General features: G+C 43.0%; 1 pseudogene; it reads left to right on the top strand.

Moving 5' to 3' along the window:
- The first annotated feature begins 532 nt into the window (after window positions 1-532).
- On the top strand, window positions 533-1446 carry LOC110307164 (small ribosomal subunit protein uS2 pseudogene; annotated as a pseudogene).
- The last annotated feature ends 4554 nt before the right edge of the window (window positions 1447-6000 follow it).

Here is a 6000-nt window from a genome sequence, read left to right as displayed (position 1 = left end):
TATTTTATTTATTTATTTATTTATACTATTTCTATTATATTTAATTTATCATATGGTTTTAGTTTAGATACAGAATGAGGCAAGAAATGGCTATTCCCGAAAACTACAACTAGTCCAGGATACCATAATTAGCATCTGAACGTACAAAAATTCCAGACTCTCCACAGTCCTGAAGTTCTAATCAGTGTGCCGGTCTCTGCAGACAGACATCTTCTAGGAGGTTTTTTGTGCATAGCCAGACACAGCTTCTTTTGCCAAGTTTTTGCTCACACCTTAAACTTCTGATCCTCCTGCTTCCACCTCCGGGTACTGGGGTTACAGGCATGCAGCACAGTAGCTGTTTTGTGCAGCATTGGGGAGCGATACCCAGGGATTTTTCTCCATGCTAGACAAGCATTCTACCAAGTGAATTACACTCTCAGCTTGGAAAGTTTCTTTTCAAAAGTAAAACCTAGCTTTCCGCGCTACCCGGGGATGGGTCCATACGGCGTTGTTCTTGATTCCCATAGTAACTTAAAGGGAAACTTATACAATGTCCGGAGCCCTTGACGTCCTGCGGATGAAGGAGGAAGACGTCCTCAAATTCCTTGCTGCCGGAACCCACTTAGGTGGCACCAACCTTGACTTTCAGATGCAGCAGTACATCTACAGAAGGAAAAGCTGTGGTATCTACATCATAAATCTGGAGAGGACTTGGGAGAAGCTGTTGCTCACAGACTGAGCTATTGTTGCCATTGAGAACTCTGCTGACGTCAGCGTCATCTCCTCCAGGAACACTGGCCAGAGAGCTGTGCTGAAGTTTGCTGCTGCCACAAGGAGCCACTCCAATTGCTGGCCGCTTCACGCCTGGGACCTTCATTTACCAGATCTATAAGCAGCCTTCAGGGAGCCACGGCTTCTAGTGGTGACCAATCCCAGGGCTGACCATCAGCCACTCACAGAGGCCTCTTATATCAACCTGCCCACCATTGCTCTGTGTAACACAGAATCTCCCCTGAGCTATGTGGACATTGCCATCCCATGCAACAACAAGGGAGCTCACTCAGTGGATCTGATGTGGTGGATGCTGGCCAGGGAAGTACTCTGCATGCGAGGTACGATCTCCCGTGAGCACCCATGGGAGGTCATGCCTGATCTTTACTTCTACCGAGATCCAGAGGAGATTGGGAAGGAGGAGCAGGCTGTTGCTGAGAAGGCTGTGACCAAGAAGGAATTCCTGGGTGAATGGACCACACCAGCTCCTGAGTTCACTGCTGCTCAGCCTGAGGTGGCCGACTGGTCTGAGGGTATGCAGGTTCCCTCTGTGCCCATCCAGCAGTTCCCCACGGAAGACTGGAGTGCGCAGCTAGCCACTAAGGATTGATCAGCAGCTCCCACGGCACAGGCCACCGAGTGGGTTGGAGCCACCACTGAGTGGTCCTGAGCTGCTGTGCAGACGCCTGAGCAAAGGGAAAAAGGTGGGAGGAAAATAAAGTTCCTAAAAGCTGAAAGAAAAAAAAAGTAAAATTTAATCAGCCTGGAAGAATCTACCTGACAGCTGCTCTAATAGGTTTGTTTGACCTGGGAAGGATCAAAGGTGTTCTACACGGATGCACTGTAGCAAGACTATAGAGAGTGGACAGGATAAATGGAGGTTAGACAGGGTCATCTAGGTGTCCCATGTAAAGATATGAAAGAAGAGAGTTGTAGTCATAAAAGTGAGACACTATGGGAAGGCTTTCTTCATCCCTTTTGCAGTTGGCTTGAATGCATTAGTAATAAACTCCAAATCAATGATAACATGCCAGAAAGAAATCCAAGCACTTGCCCTTGGTGTCATTTCATCAAGAGTAAGCCCAGATATGAACTCCCTCCTTCACTTCCCCTATGCCTTCCATCCTCTCTGTCTGTACGCGTCTGAATCTATGCTTAGCTGAAAGCATGACTTGGTCCCTCCGTCTATGTGTATTTGAGTTTGTCTGTCCCTAACAAAGGGCTTTGCTCTGTCTTTATGGAATACCATAAAACACATCACAGGGAAGGAACAAGGGACACTTTCCAGAAATCTTGAATAATTTTACAAGGGATTAAGTCGTTTGCTCCAACTGACCCTGGCCAACCCAGACAACAAACAGTATTACAAACATCACTGTTTGTCAAGCAATGTCCTTACGTTGCATTCAACAATTGTGTTGTGGATTTATTTTGTAAGACTGCTTTCAACCTCTATTTGCTAGTTCCAGCAAATGATTATTGTAACACACATGCATTGCTCAAGGTCTGGGGCACAGAAGAGAATGTAACTGGGGATTGCAGCTATTTATTAGATTTAGTTGATTTCATGGAAAATGCAAGGCAAATAAGGTTGATTTTTGCATTGCTCTCTTAAAGGCCATGTAAACAAACAGGGTGAGCACACAGTAGGATGACAGTCTTAAGTCTTAAGTGATCACAAGGTATATTATTAACTCTGGCTGTGAGGTCCAGAGTAAGTTCCAGTTTCTTAAAATGTAAGAAATAGTTTCATGCCATTGTACTGCCATACCCCTTAATCACAAGCAGTTGACAAATATTACTAGAATTTCAGACAAGCATATTACTTGCAAGACACGAAGATAATAAGCTTTCCAGGAGATTGACATTCTGCAATAACTAGACAAGACCAAGGCAGCTGGAGCTTGTGAAAGAAAAACCAGAAAAAGCAAGAGTTATTCAGAACCCACATAAGGGCTCCTCAAGACAGAGAGAGCAGTCTGGTTCTGCCAGAAAAAGGAAAATTCTGAATATTAGAGACAACAGAATCCAGCATGTACACAGAACTAAGACAGCACCTCTGACTAAACCAAAAGACTGTAGGATCCATTTAGGATCTGCTAGAATACTACAAGAGGCTTGCCTCAGCATGGGGTTGGGAGCAGTTAACTCTTGGTAAACTACTAGTACCATCTAACAAATCTTAAATGCAACATTCAGATGGATCCATCTCTTCTAATGAGCCCAAAATACACCAAGCTGAGAAATTGTTACAGAAAAAAGCAATATCTGTTACCTAACAAGGTAACATTTAGAATGGATAGCATCCAAAAGCAGGCAGAAAAATGTGACCTAGAGTGAGGGGAAAACTCAATCTAAACCAACTCAAAACTGACATGAGTTATAACAGTCATCCAAGCCTCCTTCCAAAACCTCCAAAGATAAGCAGAGATGTGGTGGTATAAGAATCATAGCCCATTTCTAGAGAATGGCATACACTGAATTCAGAGGGCTGTTTGTATTTTTGGTGCTAGTGAAAATTTCCGTTGTCTGTGTTACACTCGGCCATCACTGGAAAGAGAGGCCCATTGGACACACAAACTTTATATGCCCCAGTACAGGGGAACGCCAGGGCCAAAAAAAAAAAAAAATGGGAATGGGTGGGTAGGGAAGTGGGGGGAAGGGTATGGGGGACTTTTGGGATAGCATTGGAAATGTAATTGAGGAAAATACGTAATAAAAAATATTAAAAATTTTAAAAAAAGAAAGAAAGTTGTACCTCTCAGTATCTGAGAGGAAAAGCATTGGATCCAGACAATGATCTGTGATAGCCATGGTTTTGGTTTTGGCTGATAGAGTTTATTAAGTATTGAGCAAGCCAAAGTGTGTGTGTGTGTGTGTGTGTGTGTGTGTGTGTGTGTGTGTGTGTGAGAGAGAGAGAGAGAGAAAGAGAGGTGGGGGGGGAGAGGGGGGAGAGAGAGAGGGAGGAGGGGGAGGAGAAGGGGGAGAGCGAGAGATATGAATGTGGGAGCTCACTGTACAAAGTGAGGACATGACCGTTCCAAGGTATTGTTGAGAGGAAAGGTATTTTTATTTTTATTGCAGATAGGAGGTAGAGTACAGCTAGAGGCATCTGGAAGTGTCCAGAATAGAAAGATAAAGTAGAAGACTGAAGCAGGCCATGAAAGGAGAGAGATGGGAAGAGCGAAAGGAAGAGAAGAGAGAGGAAGACAAAAGAGAGGACCGAGAGAGAGGGGTGAAGAGATAGCATGACCAAAATGGCAGGGTTATATAGGAATCAGAATCTGCAGGAAGGGAAGCCCATTAGCTGGAGAGTTTAGAGTAGGGTGTGGCATTGGCACGCTTGGCTCATTTGTTCAGCTAATAACTCAATTCATCAGTGGTCTGTTATTCTACATGGTAAAAAATCCACTATATAATATCCACTCAGTCACTCAGTAATATCGAGCTAGCCCCTCTACTGTAAATCAGTCCAATAAATATTCTGCACACACACACACACACACATTTATTGGTTCTGTTTTTCTGAAGAACCCTGCTTAACACATGTGGGAAATCTGATTTTGTATATGCACTTAACTAAATTTCAATATAAATCACAAACTTCACATGATCTCCAGACATGCCTCATGTATGTTTTGTCGATTAGATTGAAATTTAAAGTACATATATAAAAATCAGGGTTTCACACATGTAGTAAGCAGAATTCTCCAGAAAAACAGAATCAATAGAATATATAGGGTGTGTGTGTGTGTGTGTGTGTGTGTGTGTGTGTGTGTGTGTGTGTGTAAAATATTTATTGGATTGATTTACACAGTAGGAGCTGGGTAGTTCAACCGTGGCCATCTGCATGCTGAAGAAGCTGAGAGCCTGGTGGCAGCTGAGCCTCCAAAAGGTAGCATGTCTCAGCAGTCCCGGTTTGTTGACGAAGACCCGGAAGATTCCTCAAGAGACACTTGTATTTAGTGCACACTGGAAGGCTGAAGAAGCCTCCATCTCACACCAGCTGGGGATGACAATGGCAGAGTTAGAAGCACTCACTCATGAAGGAGTAAAGGCATCCAGGCAACATGGCTTTTTTCTTGGACCTCTGCATATCTGGGCAACTGGAGAAAGGTTCTGCCCAGACAGAGAGGAGCCTTCTCCCCTCACTGGAGCCTCACTGAAAGTGACTTCATACGGACACTTGGAGAGATATTGCCTAGGTAGTTCCAAGTCTTACCAAATTCATTTAATTAATACACAAGTGGCTTTTTGGCTTTTACAATCTTGCTCTCTTACTTTCTACTGGGATCAGTCCATACTTACAGGTCTATGAGTTTTCTACTGGACTCCAGTCAGCAAACAAAGCAGATATTGACATGTCAGTCAGATAAAAGCCAGGGACACTCAAGTTTACCACACATTTCTTCCATGTACATTTTAGAATATGCCTCTTTTGACTTCCTCTTATAGAATCTTCCTGCAGAATATTTCCCTGTTTCCTCTGGAGTAGTCACCTGCCATGCCCAGGAAGTTCAACTATTGCAGATGATTTGAGAAGGCATGCTTTCCAAACGATAACATTTTTTGTAAATTACATTGTGTCATTATAGAATACAGAAAAGATGGGAGAACATGATGTAGAGAAAGAAAGCAACAAATCATTCTCAATCAGAAGCATGTTTACATCTTGACTTTAGTGCTTTGATATATAAGAGATTGAAAAGATTGAGGAAATCAATGTCACATCAAGGATGAAAATAAACATCAGTATAATACTGGCATAAATCCAGAGAGCACACCGGGAAGAGACAAACATGAATTTCGGACTCTTCTGTGCAACATCTTTTTATCTACAGTGCAAAATGGGCATGCTTAAAGTCAGTTTGAAGGAGGACCATCCAGTTCCCAAAGCTAAGCTTAGTCATCCATTCTGTTAGGCAGGCTGCTTCTCCTATCATCTCTCTTCACAAGTGCCTAGTGCATATCAAAAGCATTTTGATATATTTATTATATGAGTTATAATGTTTGAGGCAACTGAGAGGTCTGATATACAAACTCACTGTAGAATAAATGAATGCAAATTGGGTATATGTTCAAAAGGAAGACAATTTGCTGTGTGATAAAAAATAAGATCAAGGGGAGAGGAAGGGAGGGAGAGAGAGAGAGAGAGAGAGAGAGAGAGAGAGAGAGAGAGAGAGAGAGAGAGAGAGAGAGAGAGAGAGAGACTTAATATGATACAGTGTGAGAGAGAGACTTTACCTG

The sequence above is a fragment of the Mus caroli genome, unplaced genomic scaffold, assembly GCF_978045245.1.
Source record: "Mus caroli unplaced genomic scaffold, Mus_caroli_1 scaffold_14, whole genome shotgun sequence".
NCBI classification, from domain to species: domain Eukaryota; kingdom Metazoa; phylum Chordata; class Mammalia; order Rodentia; family Muridae; genus Mus; species Mus caroli.
Note: the sequence above shows the minus strand (reverse complement) of the source record. Positions and strands in the feature narration are given on the sequence as shown.